Source organism: Squalius cephalus (assembly GCF_949319135.1).
Source record: "Squalius cephalus genome assembly, chromosome: 23".
Taxonomy (NCBI): Eukaryota; Metazoa; Chordata; class Actinopteri; order Cypriniformes; family Leuciscidae; genus Squalius; species Squalius cephalus.
In genome coordinates, this window is record NC_137144.1 from 24,367,804 (window position 1) to 24,387,993 (window position 20,190).

At 37.8% G+C, this 20,190-nt stretch overlaps 1 protein-coding gene across 1 annotated transcript in view; it reads right to left on the reverse strand.

Moving 5' to 3' along the window:
• The window catches only part of LOC307151281 (N-acylneuraminate cytidylyltransferase B-like), a gene marked incomplete at its 5' end in the record, with an annotated part of 151,949 nt that overhangs the window by 26,266 nt on the left and 105,493 nt on the right, over positions 1–20,190 (reverse strand). The window lies entirely within an intron of this gene.

The following is a 20,190-nucleotide window of genomic DNA, read 5'->3' on the forward strand; positions in this document are numbered from 1 at the left end:
TTTTCTGATAAATGGTTTATGATTATTATGATTAGAGAAGGATGAAGGGGTACATTAACCATACTGAAATGAATCCCGTTAACAGTTAGGCTATGGATCGTATGTTAAAAACATGTTATGGATTGATCGTATTTAGGAACATAGTTAATTAACTCAGTAACTATCTCTCCGGTTTCATTTCATTAAGTTAATATTTACCGAACATTGCTGAATTGTAACATTTCACTCCTCGTGTTTGAAACTAAACCATGCATTTTCTGTTTGTGTTGCAAAGATAATAGCTATGTCATTTAATGGCAGACACTTGTAACTAGTTTGGATCACATTTTGAACACACTAACTTCAAAGTAGGGTGAATTGCCCTAATGTGGGACACTGCCTAATGGCACACCTAAGGTCTAGTGTTTGTAGGTCCTCCATAAATACATGAATGACAGTGAAATATGGGTTAGAGTGGTCTCAAACCGGTTCCACGGAGGGCCTAGTGTATGCAGGTTTTCTCTTTTACCTTGAACCAAACTGATTGAGTAGGTCACTAATTGGTTAAGATCTCCCCTCACCTGGTAGTCTAGGTCTTAATTGGGCACTAATTGAAGGGAAAGACCAAAAACCTGCATACACTAGGCCCTCCGTGGAACCGGTTTGAGAACTCTAGACAAAGTGGTGTCATGTGATCAAAATCATATGACCTATCAAATGTCCAATCATATTTGAGGGTGGAGCAGTCATCAAACAGGAGGCACCTTGTGTGAAGACCATCTGAAGGCCAGTGACATAGAGTTTTAACAAATTTGATATTAAGGAGTTAAATACATTTTAAACAAAGCAATCCTGCTACTTTTTAGCCTAATATGCTTATGAAATGTTTGTCCATCAAAAAATAGTCTAACTTTGTGTGTATAAACTATATATTTTATATTTTTATCAAATTTCCTAGTGTCCCACATTAGGAAATATGGTTTCCAAATCCGGGACAGCTTGATCAGCCTAATGTGGGACAGTACTTCAATGAGTCAAAAATGTGTGGTGGGGCATGGTTTGTGGGACAAACATGGTTATTTACATGGTTTTAGTCTTGTAATGCAATATTACAATACTGTTAATGCAGATTTTTACAGTCATGTGAATTTTTTATTCTTGGAGGGCGGTTTGAAGGCTCTTTGTGTGTATGTGTGCGTGTACATGCATACATATGTATGTGTGTGTGTGTGTGTGTGTGTGTGTGTGTGTGTGTGTGTGTGTGTCTTTCTCTCTCTCTCTGTGTGTGTGTAAAAGGTAGGTTGACTTAAAATGAAAAATAGCTCTGAATGTAAAAATGGCGTAGAAAACCAATAAAGCAATTCCACTTTTTTTTATGCATCTGGTTAATTCAATGAAATGTATTTCAGATCACAATGGCAAAGGTAAGAAAGACAGGGACAGATTGTTAGACACAGAAAGAGAGGCAGAAACAGGGAAAGGATAAGAGAAAGAAACTTAATCAGTGGAGGCAGGACAGGATGAGAGGAGCCATAGAGGAGTATAGGCAGATTGTTGAGGATGATGGGGTCCCTCAGCTGAGACTGTTGGCCAGGGCATGGAATGACCCTAAATATACTCTCCAGTGAATAAGATTTTATTAATTCTACATGTATCAATGTGATTTTTTGTCTTTTATCATAGATTTTTCAGTGTCCCACATTGGGGACACAAACTGTCCCACATTAGGAAGCTGCAGATTTTCTCAGACAACTTGCAATAAGAGCACTGATATGTCTATAATTTCTCTTATAAATGGGTTATCTGAATTTTCTCTTTTGATTTGATTAGGACACATCCTGTTTTTTTTTAAATGGTATTGGGTGTGGATTTAATGTTTTGGTTACATATCGCAATATGTCACAGAAGTCTGAAGTGCAAAAAATGTCCCACATTAGGGCAATTCACCCTACTACAAGATATAGACAGAAAGGTCAAAACTGTTACAACCATCCCCGGTCTCCCCTAGTCGTTGTTGTAAATGTATTCTACGTTATAAGAGCAGTCCACTTCCCTCCAAAATTAAACACAAAAACGTATTAATGCTGTGTTTCTGTCAGTCCCCAGAGAAAAAAAAAATGCTATTATAAGTATTTAATGTAAGCGTCAACATAATAATCAATGTAAATTATGCGTCAATATTTACCGATAATTGCTGCAAACAAACCCGCTTAAATCATTCAAACCGGTTGACAGCGCGGCTCTGTTTGGTTTGGAACTATTGAGAGCTACATAAACCACGTGACTGCGTGGCGGCGAGATCACAGAGTGTCGCAACTCTCATATTTAACGGCTCTGTGTAACCCCAAACAATGAGATATCAGATCGCTGCTTGTCACTTTCTTTTACTGTCTATCCTTGTCACCACTGAGGTGGGGACATTCCGTGAGAGATTGTGATTGACCTACACGATTAATGTAGGGTGACCACCCGTCCCGCGTAGCGCGTGCGCGCACAGCGTTTGAAGCCCAATTCACGCGTCACGCAAATTGAGACCGTGTCACGCATAATCTATGCTTGCTCAAAAAAAAGTTGGTCGCTCTATATACACGAGCCCCAAGCAGACAAACGAACATTACTTGACATTTCAGCACGCTATTGTTGCCACACAAACCCCTCAGTTGAACTGCTGACTAGGTTGTTGTCAACTTTTTCGTTGTTGTCATGACAGCGCACGCACGCGCATACCAGACACACTTGGAAGGAAGGAACTTTTAGATGCGCGCTTTCTAATTCGAAAAATTCTAGAAAGAGACTGTCTGAGAGGCAACGCCATCATCAATTAAAAAGAGAAGGTGTGAGTACAAGAAACAAGAATGGGGAAATGAATATTTGTGGCTGAAAGGTGTTGAGGGGGATACCGAGAGGGCTTTTTGTGACCTTTGCAAAACGTCCTTCTCAATCGGACATGGAGGGAGGGGAATACGAGGTCAATCGTATTTTTTTTTAAATATTTTTTTTTTAACTGTTCCTGTGGTGTTGAGCAACTACAATTCCTGTAATCCTATAAATTTATATTATAATTTATTAATTTATTTAAAGTAAATAAATTGTAATGAAAAATAAATAAAATTAAATAGTAAATCTTAAGTGGAAGTACATCTGTCAATTCATTGAATGTTCAAAATATTATGAGTCTTTATTTAGAAAAAAAATACACATTGGTTGGCCTATTCATGAGCATACATCAACAATTACACGTTTAGGAGAATAGGGCATTATTAATACTATGCAAGGTGGTATGTGCTAGAAATGGGTAAACCACTATCAGTGAGTCTGCCAGTGGGGCACCGCCGCGCCAGACAGTGTCCCACATTGTCCCTCAGAAACATACCCCTTGTCCCCCCTTGGGCTTATTAGCAGGTGGTCACCCTAGATTAATGTTATTAATTTAATTGGATTAGCGGTGAAAATCACGAACGCAAATGGTTAGGCCTAATTGCATGGGATGCAGTTCTAATGTGCTAATTGCATGGGATCACGGTCAAAATCCCCAGTATATCACACCAGAAATCATATAATTGAAGCAAACCATGAATAATTATTATATTATGGTAGTCTTTTCTCTCTGTTTTGCATGCGTCATCATAATCATTATTATTAATATTTTTTTATTTTTTTTTGCTCTTGTCACAGTGTATTCTTAACCTGAATTAGCAATGTTCATAGAGGTACGGTAGGCAACACCAATAGGTATTTATATAATGTAACACAAAATAAACTTTTTTTTTTTCTTCATGATACAGGGCATAATCTTAGTTTCGTTTTTATTTTGTTACCATAGATCTGCGGACATCACTCGGTTTTAATTTGAGGAGTTAAAACCTGACGATATTGAAACATAAATTCATATAACATAAATTGCCTGTCATTTTCTTAATTTCTAAGTCAATAAAGTGTGCTAAATGAAAAAAATGAAGAAAAAAACAACACTTTTAATAGCCTATATGTCCAAATAGAAACTGTTATTTAAAACTGTAATAATTTATCACAATATGTCACGGCAGATACAAACAAAAGGTGTGAGGACTCAAAAGCTGGAGAAATAAGTATTTATTAATAAAAACACAAAACAAAACCCACGAGGGGGAAAAACAGAACTAAGTAAATACAAAAACAATAACAGACTATGAACACTCTGGAAGAGCTCGGGGAACAGGAAACAAAAGACAACGTACCGACACAGACTGCAAACAAGAGGGAACTATAAACGGAAACAAATCAGGAGGGAACAGGTGGATGATGAACTCAAACAATAATCAGATAACAAGGGGGAGGGATCAGACAATAACACGAGCACATGGCCCAAAATAACAAAACACCCATGTGCAGCACAAGACAGGACAGGCATGTGACACAATACTGTTGTTTATACTGTATTTTTGATCAAATAAATGCAGGCTGGGTGAGCATAAGAGACTTAAAAATCCAACTGACCCCAAACTTTTGAACGTTAGTGTACAGTATAAATTTCTTGGAGTAAAAAAAATAAATCCAGAATATATTTGCTCACTATTAATTAAATTGGTTGTTAAATACTAATTATTAAAAGGTTATTAGAAGATGGATCACATATGTCTGATCAAATAATCAAATATCAAATGAAACCTATACAGTAGCTTCGCCTACCTTCGTGAATGTGTCAGTTTTCTCTATCACTGGGCAATGTGTATAGGCGAGCCAATTAGGGGTGAGTTCCCTAATGAATATTCATGAGTCTTCCCCTACCACCCTGCAAAAAAAAAAAAAAAAAAAAAAAAAAAAATCGCGTACGGCGGCAAACGCACATAGCGCTGCCTTGAAGTATATTTGAGTGTGCTGTACTTTTTATGTAGCCTAGGCTAATATGATTTTGGGGTTATTTATGTAATTTACTTTTTCTTTATTTTGAATTGTTCTGTGTGACCAAGCTGGGATTGTATAGAGGGTTGGCTGGTTATTAATATCCTTTGAGGGGGAATGAACTTTTGTTCTACAATGTATTTTCTTTGATTAGCCTACATATATTTTTGTTATATTGGTTTGTTTGTGTCAATAAAAAATATATTTTTTTGTGAGAACATTGTAATTAGGCTATTTTTATTTTTATTTTATTTTTTTTAATCACCCTTGCTTGAAGGAAAAATTACCATACTTACAATTATATCAGTAGGTAATTGTCAATTAGGGGCCGGAAATGTAAGAATATTTCAATCTTTATATTTTCACATTTTTTATCATAGAATTTTGGTATAATAATTATGTTTGTTAATTAGTCATTTGCGGTTGAATATATTTCTTTGGTTTATATTTGTTCTTACTGCGCATGTTCAGTTTGTAGCGCATGTAAACATTTTGACGCACATGCAGTAAGTGCAGACGCACAGTGGGAGAACACAAAGCTCTTGACCGTTTATCATAATATAGCATAAATTGGCTAACAAGTATAGTATCTCTGCAAATTAGTTGTTGAGAAGACGTCGCTGCGCAAGAGGATCATGCTGTATGTAAGAAATGTGATTCTTTTTTGACTTGGAAGAGTTAACAGTGTTAAAGGAACAATGGACTTCGAGTTGTAAATGCAAGATAAGAAGATACGCGTCAAAACTTGTGGAATAACTAAAAGACATTCACATGTCCAGTACATGTAAGTCAAAAGCTTTCTTCGTTGTTTAAATTAAGAGGAGTTATTACAAGTGCGAACTTTACTGCACGTCAATGAAAGACCTCACTTGCGAAGGGCTCGGTTGTTTTGGAAACAGAAGTGCACCAGTTACCAGTGCTTTCACTAAACCTTGTGCATTCTGTGAGAAAGGCCATAGCTTGGAGATATGTTATCAGTTTGGTGCTAAGCCATTTAAAGACAAATTAGACTTTCTAAGAATGGATCTTTCTTTTGCTTTGGATGCAAAGAAAGGACACTTAAGCAAAGTCTTTAACAGAAGAAGCACATTACAGCTGTGGTCAAAGAAACATCCTAGCATGTTACTATGAGGCGCCACGTAGGATTTAAATCAAACTTCCTTATCAATACATACATAACACACGTGTATATACACCTATAAATTACTCGCATATACATGTATACTATTGGATGTTCAAAATACATATATGAAATACACGTGCACACTAATATGAAATCCATACCAATACATATTATGTTAGTCATGAATGCATATACACTTGTGAATAACTTGCATATACATATAAACTTGACGCACGCATACACCTATAAACACTCGCATATACATATAAACTTCCATGCATATACACCTATAAACACTCGCACATACATATAAACTTCCATGCATATACACCTATAAACACTCGCACATACATATAAACTTCCATGCATATACACCTATAAACACTCGCACATACATATAAACTTACATGCATACACACCTATAAACACTCGCACATACATATAAACTTCCATGCATATACACCTATAAACACTCGCATATACATATAAACTTCCATGCATATACACCTATAAACACTCGCATATACATATAAACTTCCATGCATATACACCTATAAACACTCGCACATACATATAAACTTCCATGCATATACACCTATAAACACTCGCACATACATATAAACTTCCATGCATATACACCTATAAACACTCGCACATACATATAAACTTCCATGCATATACACCTATAAACACTCGCACATACATATAAACTTACATGCATACACACCTATAAACACTCGCACATACATATAAACTTCCATGCATATACACCTATAAACACTCGCATATACATATAAACTTCCATGCATATACACCTATAAACACTCGCATATACATATAAACTTCCATGCATATACACCTATAAACACTCGCACATACATATAAACTTCCATGCATATACACCTATAAACACTCGCACATACATATAAACTTCCATGCATATACACCTATAAACACTCGCACATACATATAAACTTACATGCATACACACCTATAAACACTCGCACATACATATAAACTTCCATGCATATACACCTATAAACACTCGCACATACATATACACTCGCTGAACGCAGACACACCTATAAACACTCGCACATATAAACTTCCATGCATATACACCTATAAACACTCGCACATACATATAAACTCGATGCGCGCATACACATCCATAAAACACTCGCGCATACATAACGTGGATGTGTGCTTTGTGTATGTATATGCGAGTGATTTCATATGTGTATGTGCGTGAACTTTTCAGTGCAAACGGAAGGCATTTCAGTGTAACCGGAAGGCATTTCAGTGTAAAAGGAAGGCATTTCAGTCTAACCGGAAGGCATTTCAGTGTAAAAGTCATTTGTGTCATTTTGATAGTTTGTTTTCCAATTTGAAATGAAATAAGCATAAACGAGAAAACGGCCCCTTTATTCGTTTTTTTCGTTAAAAAAAATATATAAATAAAAAAAAAAACGAAAAAAAATGAGATTTCGGCTTGATTTTTCGTTTTTTTAGTTCACAGGCAAAAAACGAATAAATTACTTCAAAATTCATTTTCCACATGTGGGCGGCCTGACACGCCCCCTTCCGCCGATTGGTCAAGCAAGTCATGTGACGTCATCAGTTGTCGCTCGGGTCTGTTCTACAAAATAATAGTCCTCTACTATGGCTACAGATTCTTAAACTGTACAGGGCAGGTCCTATTGGGCTTTCTTCTGTGCAACTTTAAGCGTTTCACAGAAATCTTTACATCAGAGATATTAATTATTAGTCTGCCACCAGCCTGTTTTATTTAGCTGTGCGGAGTTAAATCTGTGTGGTGAAGCTGCGCTTGACAGCGCCGAGCGGGAGAGGCTCACTGACCAACAGTCAGCAGTCAGAACTTTTCTTTTAGACGCTCCGTTTTGAAACGGGATGGTGATTGCAAATACTGTAATGCCAATCGGCTGAGGGTGGTATACCGATGATGGTGAAATACAGTTTTACTGAAACTGTAATCATATCCGCGACCCGCGAGAATGAGACAGATGATTGACAGGACGATAGCGAAGGCAATTAAAGGTGCAAGATAACTTCTGTTAACAAAATAAAAAATAAAAAAGTGTTTAATATAAGTGACTTTGTCTTTGTTTTATTGTTTTTGTTGTTTTTAATCAAATAATTGTGAACCACAAACTGAGCCTTCGTTTTAAAGGGCAATTTCCAAATATATTTATTTGTTATAATATGGGTATTTTATAATACTGCATAAATAAAAACAAACACACGTAATATGTATGCCTATAGGCTAAACACCACAGTTTTTTGGTTTTGTTTGTGTGAACGTTTACCCCCAACCATATTTCTTCATGGGCTCCACTCCAGGGGTCACATCAGCACCCCTACTTCCCGTGGTAGGCTACTAACTGTAATTAACAGTATGCTGACCCAGTTTATATGTAAAATCTTTGGTATATGTAATCTATATGTAGGCTAACATCTAAAAACACTTTACAGTGTGATGGAAATAAACTTTTCTTAAAGCGTGTTGTAGCCTATATCACCACAGATTTATTGGCACCCTTCTATCTGTGTTGTATACTGTAATAGACAATTGTCCTGCAAAACGATGAGGTTTTTTGTAAGAAAAACATTGCGAGCAAATGTCGAATTCTTGTTTGAAATATAAATCAACAACGTAAGAGGCTTTAGGCTTTTTTTTTTTTTTTACGAAAAAAACGAATAAAGGGGCCGTTTTCTCGTTTATGCTTATTTCATTTCAAATTGGAAAACAAACTATCAAAAAGGCAGGTTAATTCCGTGTACGCACAAATGCCTTCCTTTTACACTGAAAAGTTCACACACATCCACATATGAAATCACTCGCATATACCAGAGATGGGACCAAGTCACACATGTGCAAGTCTCAAGTAAGTCTCAAGTCTTAACCTTCAAGTCTCAAGTAAGTCCCAAGTATTTTTTTCTTGGGCAAGTCAAGTCAAGTCAAGTCAAGTCACAGGCTATGTCAAGTCAAGTCAAGTCAAGTCATGTAGTAGGTCAAGTCAAGTCCAAGTCAAGTCACCTTATTATTGTAATTTTACCTGCAGAATCTGATCTTAATAAAGTGAAAAGACCAGATATGGGTAACTGTCAATAAATTACAATAATTTGGAGTTGCATTGTAAATACGCATGTTCAGTAAAATACATCATGGAATCAAACAAAATTGTAACTTCATAAAATTATTTATTTTTCACTTCTGCCAACAGTGTTTAAAATGTAACAAAGTTTAATGTTGTACGTAAACTGTGTTTACAATAAGTGTATTGTGATTGTCAAAACATTTTAGTAACTAAACTGAATTGTATTCGGTTTAGTGACAACATGTTACAATGTTTACATGGTACAATTTCTGGTAAGCTACGCTTTTTTATTATTTCAATTCAATTATTGTGATCTGATTTAATATTGACTCATTTGGATAAATATTAGGTAGGCTACACAAGATAGGCATTAATTTTTCTCAAGAAAAAAACAACTCACCTAATGCTGTAAACATACAGAGAGATATAATGCGTTTTTAATAACAACTTTATTTAATGATAAGTAAAAATATAATAAATATGTAATAGTACACATATTTAGCAAAATACTTTTTTCTAGCCAACTAACGTGCTATAGCCATATTATGGTCAAATGGCTTTCCTGAGGTAAATGTTATGTGACATAATTCTCCAGCTGTTTTATTGACCCATTTGTTTGATTGATTGGTCGATATTATGTATGAGGAATATACATTTCGGTAAGTTGTAGGCCTACTGTATCTTTCAACATTGTTCATTCGTGTTTATTTCTAGAGATGATCGGTTCACCTGCCGCTATAGGGATCTGTCGCGTCACATTTACAAGCGCCAAAACGGTATTTATTGTTTGAATTTCGTAATAAAAGTGACAGAATCTGAGAGCTGAGATTTTTTTATATCATATGTAACCTGCTCTTGCGTCGCGATTTTTCTGTGCGTGAGAAAATGAATGTGTGGCGACGTGAGAGCATGTGAAAAGTGTCGCGTGTGTCTCACGGTGAATGCGTGAGTTGGCAGCTCTGTCTGGCTGTCCGCGATGTTAATGTTGCATGTCTTGCAAAGCGCTGTTCATCTTTTGCCATCTTGTGAATAATTCTTGAAGCCGAAAGCGATGACCCTCGGAGTCAGTACCCCTCCGGCTGACATGTTGATGTGATATCTGATCTAAGTGGGCGTGGTGTGCAAGGTACGAGAGGGCGCGACTGATGATAGTGTCGTGATCCAGTCATGACAACGCTATTCTCAGCCTGCGCTCCAGCTGGGTAGGCTAATCAACTTTATTTTGTTTAATAATTTATATATTTTATATTCAAACTGAAAACATGATGTGATTAACACTCAAGTCATTCAAGTCATCGTGTCTCAAGTCAAGTCAAGTCCCGAGTCTTTAACTTCCAAGTCCGAGTCAAGTCTCAAGTATTTAATTTTTTGTCAAGTCAAGTCACAAGTCATAAAAATAGCGACTCGAGTCGACTCGAGTCCAAGTCACCAAGTCACAAGTCCCCATGTCTGGCATATACACACAAAGCATGCATCCACGTTTTATTTTATATGTATGCGCGAGTGTTTTATGGATGTATATGCGCGCATCGAGTTTATATGTATATGCGAGTGTTTATAGGTGTATATGCATGGAAGTTTATATGTATGTGCGAGTGTTTATAGGTGTATGGAAGTTTATATGTATGTGCGAGTGTTTATAGGTGTCTATGCATGGAAGTTTATATGTATGTGCGAGTGTTTATAGGTGTATATGCATGGAAGTTTATATGTATGTGCGAGTGTTTATAGGTGTATATGCATGGAAGTTTATGTATATGCGAGTGTTTATAGGTGTATATGCATGGAAGTTTATATGTATATGCGAGTGTTTATAGGTGTATGCGTGCGTCAAGTTTATATGCAAGTTATTCACAAGTGTATATGCATTCATGACTAACATAATATGTATTGGTATGGATTTCATATTAGTGTGCACGTGTATTTCATATTTTGAACATCCAATAGTATACATGTATATGCGAGTAATTTATAGGTGTATATGCACGTGTGTTATGTATGTATTGATAAGGAAGTTTGATTTAAATCCTACGTGGCGCCTCATATGTTACACTTAACCACACAAGACAAGATTCCCGAGAAGGGAATGGTAAAAGTTGAAGAACCTGAAGTTACCACTTTACCTGCCATAATAAGTCATGAGACTTGTACAAATGCCTGCTGTGTTCTTGCCATACCTGTCAAAATGAAGTCCAAAATGAGTGACGAGTGCATTGAAGGGCCGTTTCTAGGCATAGGCAAACTAGGCGGTCGCCTAGGGCGCAAACAGCTGGGGGGCGCCAGTGAGAGCCCCACCACACCAAGATATTTTTTTTCTCGCCCAAGCGAGTGGAAGAAAAATCCTTATTTTTTTTACATTTCCGATAATGGAGCGTATATTTGCACTACGTGCCTGTCTTTTTGGCAAAAAGACGCCCATTTCTAAATATCTACAGTGGCATAGGTCGTAAGGCGTAAGGCGTGAGGTGCTTGAAAGTAGCTTTTGATGCATTCGACTCGAGTTCGAATCCGCCTTTTGCCGAACTCGCTCTTCTTCTCCCTTTTCCCAACACATGAGATGTAAAATTTATAGCCTAACATAAAGGTCTCTAGCGTTATATTTTGTCACAGGGGCGTGTCTAGAGGGGGGGGGGGGGGGGGGGCACGGGGTGGCACCGGCCCCCCCTGGAATATGATTGCCCCCCCCTGGTGCCCCCCCAACATCATTGGGCTAGATTTACTGTCAACATGACAAATGCCCAACGCCATCAGAGCGCTGTCAATCACTGCTTGATTTGCGATTCGCAAAGCAGAATCTCTGGTCCGCGTTTTTCAAAGTCAGGAGAGAGACACCTCGACATGTCACTGTTTATGGTATACACACTCAATTACAGTATATTATATTGTTAATTTCGTTGACGAAAAATGTTCGCCATTATTTTCGTCAACGACATTTTTTCACAGACGAACACGAGACGATAACTAGCTATATCAAAAACAGTTTTAAATGACGACAACTATGACGAAAATGTATTGACATTTTCTTCAACGAATAAAAAATAGACGAAAATGTCCCCAATCGTCCCTCCCTAACATTTTCGTCTATTTTTTCGCCAGTCAGAACTGATTTGCGTTTGTGGTAGTTGCGCACATTTGAATAACGTGCTGATCTACCCAGCGGCACACGAGTTGGAATGCGCTTGATGCTGCATGTCTCACAAATCGTTCAAAAATGTAAACGTCTGGGAGAAAGAGAAAGGCAGACATATGGACAGATCTGAATAAGAGTGACGACGCGAAATAGAGCTTTATTCGGTATGTTTTTCTGTGCGAACACACACACACACGCAACCCGAAGAGTGCAGCCCTGCACATAGACAGCTAAGCGCGCTGCGCAAAGGACTGAATTGAGCTCTCTTTCGCGTCTGAATGGACAAATACACACAACATGTCCGTTTTTGAGAGTATTTGAGAGTTTCGACGTAAACACAGTCGGTTATGTCTTTACAGAACGTACAGTTGTGAGAATATCGGATGTGCATTAGCAGTGCAATTGGATCTGCACACTCGGTCTTAAAGTGACAGTGCGTAATAAACCTAATGCCTTCTGTACACTTAATATTGTTCAAACAACAAAATAAAAAGAGAAAAGCATTCACTGCTCTTTAATAATAGCTTTAATAAAGATTAATTATATTTAATTCATACAAATAAATATATCTGCTTGAAAGAATAAACAATGATGTATGTAAGTAAAGACTGCCTAAACATTAATTGAAAAAAAAAAGACTGTTCTACTTTAGGAGAAGTTTTTCCAGTTGAATTTTCTGATTTCCCATGGGCCCCCCCTCACTGGTTCTTGGTCCCCCCTGTGCCCCCCCCCCCCCCATTTATAAAATCCTGGAATCGCCCCTGTTTTGTCAACGAACTAAAATCGAAATCGTGATGCTTTGTGCCTTTATAAAACAGCACAAGACTTTAATTAAGTAGCCAGGCATTCTGTTTGTGCTGCGTGATTTAGAGAAAAGTGCGCACTTTGCTCACGCGATCAGCATGGTGATCTGGTGTTTTCTCCAAAATAAAAGCTCAAGGGTTTATTTCTTGCAAGTGAAGAAATTAGGACCTAAGTATTGTAATTTTCCTATACTATTGTAGTGTAATGTAAAATATACTTTTGAAATATTCATTTTAATTTATACAGTACATATTGGCTATATGGATTTTACGTCATAGGAATACTTATATAAATCATAAACACCAGTGATAATGTAATGTAGACTGAGACTCTATATCATAACTAAGATGTTTGAGCCCTCTTTAGTGTCCAGGTACAAGTCAATGGTTTTTCTTTGTTCAATGTGCACAGTTCATGGGTTGAAGCTCTTAATTTTTAGCTCTCAAAGTGCACCAGATTGATGCATTAATTTAACCTTAAAATGTACAAAATTTTCATGCCCCCGAAACCCCCTAGAGGGACAGAGGTCCACCCAACATAGTTTCACAAAATCCTATGGGAGAGAACGATCATTTATTAACTTTACTCCAGCATAGTGCAACAAAGTCCTTTTAAGTGAGTAAAACTGTTAATTCCAAATTACAGTTTTTTTTGCTCAATAGGAATCTTGCCTAGGGTGCCAAAAAGGCTAGAAACGGCCCTGAGTGTATGCCTTTATGGACCAAGGCCAAGGCACTAGCAAGACGGTTGGATGCCCAGGGTAAGCACCATGGCCTCAAGGAAACGAGTGGAAAGTTATGTATTCACTGACTTGGAAGTGAGTGGATTGGAAGAGAACAACTTGAACTTTCCAAAGTGTTAACACAGAAGGTCATACCAGTGTCAATGGAAATCGTTCCACAACAACACGACGTTGCCTCACATTGACGATGGAGTGGAGATCCTCATAGGGAACAAGGAGTTCAAGCTTCTGGAACCATGCAGAGTATTAAATAGCAATATGCAGTAAAGACTGGCCTTGGATGGATTTTGAACGGACCAAGAGAACCGGTTGAAAACAGCATGGCTATGCACAAACAAGCGTTACAGTCAACAGAATCTCCATTGAGAGTGTGGAACAGATGCTGACACAACAGTACAACCACAATATTCCTGCAAGAAATTGTGATGACAAAGCTGAATTGTTGCAGATAAATCACCAGTTTTTTTAGTCTGTATCTAATTCAGTGCAATTTTCTGATGGTCACTACTACACTGACCTCCCAATCAAGAAAACGGTTGTCCAAATGCCTATCGAAGTGCAGCTGTCCAGCGAACACTAAATCTCAAAAGGAAATTCCACACAAAAAAATCGCTCCTTTCATGAAGAGTACAAAAACTTCATGAATGACATGCTAAGCAAAGGTTACACAGTCAAGGTGCCTACATCACATTTAAGTTGTCAAGATGGTCAAATTTGGTATATTCCTCACAATTAGGTGTACCATCCACAGAAGAAGAAACTGAGAGAGGTGTTTGACTGTGCTGCAAGTTTCCAAGGGATGTCTTTGAATAGTGAGCTCCTACAGGGTCCAGATATGACAAATTCCCTCACCTGAGAGCTCACTCGCTTCAGACAAGAGTCAGTTGCCATGATGGCAGATGTTGAAACTATGTACTACCAGGTGAGAGCTACTGAAAAAGACAGTGACATGCTCCACTTCCTATGGTGGCAAGATGGAGATGTAAATCAGAATTTGGATGAGTACAAAATGGTTGCTCATCTCTTTGGAGCAAAGTCTTTTCCAAAGCTGCATTTCCACCACAAAAACGTTCCCCAACTAAGATCTTTGGGGTGCTACTCCGTGTGTTTCAACCGCAGTAACCAGGGTCTAAATGAAGTTCAGTGTAAAAAACGTCCCCGTCTGAAAGTCCCTGCTTGCGAGGTACAACTTTTTTAAATTTCAGGAACTTTCAGGGGTGGGACTTGGGCGCTGAACGTGCTGGTTGGTTGAGTTCACGCAGCATTTTGATTGTTTTTTTTTTTATTTACTTTTTTGCCACCCCAATAAAATCACTGGGTCTTACCTGGCCACCCCTGAAAAAAGTTCTGGCAATGCACCGCAAGGGAATGTGGATAAAATGTAGCCTATGCTAAATAAATATGAGTAGGCCTATAGTGTAGGGTAATTTATGAGGAAGATGGCCTGAGTGAAAAAATGTTCTTGTGCCTGGCTGTTCTGGTGCTCAGTGATCTGTAGTGTTGACCAGATGGCAACAGGGGAAGTGGCCTGGTTGTGTGTTATTTATTAACACCATGGGCGTCGGAGCCATTGTATATGGGTGGGACAGGACCCACCCACTTTTTAAGATCAATGATATTATACCCCACTCACTTTTACCGTCTCTAATTCAGCGCATTTGTCTGTTCGTTTTTCAGAGCGCCGTCAGTCAAATCCATTCCACTTGAGGAATTAAAATAAATATATTTTTTAATTAAAATGAATAAATTAAACTCCATTTCCGCTGAATCGCTACATTATATTTCTCAACGAGCCGCAACTGACGAAAGTAACCGCCCGTTGTACCTTTCCAGTCAAATATTGCGTTGCAAACATCAATGACAGCTTAGTTGTCATTGCTGGCAAATTACCATGGTATTAGCGGGATAATCCACGGATAGCTGTGCATTTAATGCACGACGTGGAGGCAAAGAACCGCCCGACGTTAAGAGGAGTTTAGTTTACTTGTTTAATTAAGGCACCAGAATGAAATGGTATTTAGGATACTCCAGTAACATTTTTCTGGGGGAGGACCCACCCACTTTTTTTTTCTTCCGACGCCAATGATTAACACACATAAAGTGTTATTTATTATCTAGGGAATGTGGGTGAATGATTTCTCCACCCAGATTTCCCATCGGGTTCAGTTGCTCATGTGAATTCGCCACGTTGACCAACAGGCAGCTGTTGGATGTGAAAATGACTTCTGTGTGAGGTGTAAAAGCCTATTAACTTATCGTGTATTGAATTGTTGTATAAAATCAATATCACATTTGCAAATGTGCTGATATTTGGGAAAACAGCACTTTTGCTCGTGTGATATTTCTCATGATCTTGGTTTTTGGAAGCATTTTTTAAAATTAATTTTGGTGGCAATTTTGCCTGTTATTTCCTGACCCTGGTGTGTGTGTGTGTGTGTGCTGCGTGATGGCGGGCAGTGGGGCTTTATTTCGAGTAAGCGGAGGCCCCTTCTGTGGCAAGACCTGTTTCAAGTCCCAGAGATGTTGGCTGGCTATTATGTGGATGTTGCAGAACCAGCTTCATCAGAGGAGTTAGTCATAGATCTTATAGGCCTTACCCTTCTAAAGAATTTAAGTTTTTCTAATTTCCCCCAAAGCACTTTGAGGGCTCGTGGAAATAAAAAAGTGACTCCAGAACTGAATATTAAGTGTTTAAAGGATCCCATAATTCCTGCAAGAACTGCAAAGACTGTCGATGGTTCCACCAGTAATCCTATTATCAAAACAAAAGAGTTTTGAGGACCTTAAAACAGTTTTGCAGTTCAAGTACTCGACAGGATATAAGAATGATTTTACACCTTTCTCTAATTCCCTTTGTCATTACCCTGACAGACCTGTTTCTACTATGTGTCTAAATGGAACAAACAAATGCTTCCCAAACTACTTACCGCCTACAGCTTTGGGATTGTGCCTGTAAAATACACAGCAGTAAAATCAACAGGAAAATTATGCATTTCGGCTGTTGTTCAGCTGAAGTCAGTTCAGTGTTGATTCAGTTCCATTGTAAAGATAATCAATTATTTAATTATTGAATGAGTTCATTTCATAAAGCAGTTGTCAAAAAAAACGTCAAATGACAGCTTACAAAACATTAAAAATCACAGTCACCAGTAAATCATGTTTATATTACCTAGTGTATACACACAGAATAATGAGAGCGTGTTTGTTTCTCATGAATTTCCTATAGCTGAACCTTCACTCAGTCTTTACTGTCAAAATTATTGCTTAATATGTTTGAATATAGAGAGACTGTGTACTGACATGTATTCAAAGAGAGCTTGACTCAAGAACAGATTTGACACAAATATCTCTTTGGGGATATAGGGTGTGACTGGGTATGGTTGTAACACTTTTTGCTTTAGCATCTGTAACTAACTGAATCTTTGAGCAGGAATGCTCAAACTTCCCAGACAGCATGGTAACATTGATTCAATATTGAGTTTTGATCCAAACCATCATTTTGGTTGACATCAAAATTTCAATGTTTAAAGTGTGTTGGATCAGCATTGAAATGTTGATGAAAGGGAACAGCACACATGGTTGAAGACAGTGACATTGAACTAACAGTGAGTCTTAGTTTATGAGCACAAGATCTTGCAGGCATGTATCTGTGCAAAACACTACTGGGTGTTTCCCAATCAGTGGGGCGTTTCAGTTCATTATGAGCACTTTCAATGGTGTTACCTCATTTGTTCTAATACACTGGGGGTTTGGTTTAGGGGTGGGCCATCATGATTTTAGCAGGGCTGCGTTCAGCCCCGACAAAACGTTGCACAACGTTTTTTAAACAGAAACGGTGATGCGTTGAACACACTGTTCTGATGACGCAAGAGTTGCAACTATGGCAGCTGAGAAGGCCATTCTTTGTGTTCTTTATGAAGAATTTATATGATGAAGTCGGTATAAATATGTGTTTAACACTACAAAATATGCCCGATGTTACAGTTACTGCACTTGCCGCCCAGAACAAAAGAGAACATCCCAATCGAGTGAAGGGATTGCTGAAACTGAAATGGAAGCACACATCTTACCTAATTCAGACTAAAACACATCTATTTAGCCTCACATACTGACTTTATTTGTAGTTCATACTGTTTTAATACCCTGTATTTTCTTTCTCATTTTTAGGAAAAGCACTTAATTACCATTGTTTATTTCTCTATACCAATGTCATACACTTGCAATGAAGCTAAAAATATAAACAACTACATCATTATGTTGATATCCTATATTTTTACAATAAAACTTACGACAAACATGTCTTCTAATATCCTCAGTTGTTGCGTATACCGAGCTGCATCGAACACATTTGTAAATTACTGTCATTGAACCCATTGTGCGAGTTCACTTTAATACCGCGTGCTTTATATAGCTACATGTTGCTTCTGATTGGACTGCAGTTCTGACACACCCACCAAACAAGAGAAAACGTATCTCAAACCCCGTTGCACACCGGAGCACGCCGTTTCCAGGAAACATGACGTTCAACCCGGAAACCGTAGCAAAACGTTGCGCACCGTTTTGATCTTGAACGTGCCCCAAGTCTTTTGAAAAACCAATTGTAGTTTGCACTAAAAGTTGGCACTAATTGGTATACGCCCATTTTGGTTTTGCAAGTGGGCTTCTCAGTAGTTAATTGATGCTTCCTTATTAGAGAGAAAACACAAGGTGCATCCTATACGGAAGTCTTGTGTGTTTGACATGCATGAACTCTCCGAGTTTCAAACAATGGTGCATATAATGTATTTCTGTTTTTAGCATGCTTTTTACTTGCATTTTATTTATTGTTACTAAATCTACTAACATTCATTAATTTTCAAAGTAAGTAAAGTGTTGAAATAAATCGCACAGATAGCATGGGGACATTAATACAATGTTGAGTTTTGATCCAAACCATAATTTTGGTTGAGATTGACATTTCAGTGTTTAAAGTGTGTTGGATCAGCATTGAAATTTTGATGAAAGCCAACAGCACACATGGGTGGAGACAGTGACATTGAACTAACAGTGATTTGTAGTTGATGAGCACAAGATCATTCAGGCAGGTATCTCTGCAGAACACTAGTGGGTGTTTGTCTATCAGTGGGGCGTTTTCAAACCACAATGGGCATTTCAACCGCTTTACCTGATTTGCTCTTATCCACTGGGGGCTTGGTTTAGGGGTGGGGTGGTTTAGCAAGTCTGTTGAAAAATGGTTGAAAAACATTTATTGTAGTTTGAAATTGGCCACTGATTGGTAAACGCCCATTTTGGTTTTGCATGTGCACTTCTCATGTGCACTTCTCAGTAGTGTAATGCTTCCTCATTAGAGAGAAAACATAGGTGCATCCTATACAGAAGTCTGGTTTGTTGAAGCACCTGACATACTTACATGACTTCTCTAGCACAGTTTCAAACAATGGTGCATCTACATACTTAAAAAATGCACATTACTTTAGTAAAGTTTATTACGAATTTCCTGAATAAAGTTCTAACGTCATTTAACACATTTCTTGAAGTGCAGAAGACATGAACATGAGCAAGAAAGTTACACTGCAAACATAGCCCATGTCTTGCATCCATCAGTGCTTGCATGCAGAGCACATTGCTCCTTTAGTAGGAATGAAGGCCGACGAAGATGGACAATAAATAAATAGAAAGCACCCCCCTCCTGATAATGCTGACATTGATTATACACCGAGTTGTTGTCGACAGCATAATCACCTGACCTGGGACTTGATGATATCCTGTGCCTTATCACTGCTTAATCAGGTAATCATTCATATTCCTGAATCTGTATTAAATTTGAGAAATTTCCACTGAAACACAATAACAAAAAACATCTTGTGTTTATTAAGAAAGTGACTGACATGGCTATTTTATTTTGTGATATTTGAAGAGATTAAGTTCTACATAAGGTGAATCTGCAGCCTCAAAGGGATAGTTCATCCCGAAATGAAAATTCTGTCATTATTTACTCATCCTCAAGTTGTTCCAAACCTGTATGAATTTCTTTCTTCTGCTGCACACAAAAGAAGAGAGTGAAGAATGTTGGCATCCAGACAGTTGAGGTTAGCCATTGACTTCCATGGTATTTATTTTCTACTATGGAAATCAATGGCCATCGTCAACTTTCTGGTTACCAACATTCTTTAAAATATCTTCTTTTGTGTTCAACAGAAGAAAGAAACTCATACAGGTTTGGAACAAATTGAGGGTGAGTAAATGATGACAGAATTTTCATTTTGGGCTGAACCATCCCTTTAAAGAAATTTTCATTGTTAAAACCAAAGTTCTTTTATTCTACAAGATAAACGTGTTACTTGAATGCTATGTAGTTTCACAGAAATTGAACTGAGATGTTGTTAATGGCTATAGCCCATAGGTGTTTGTT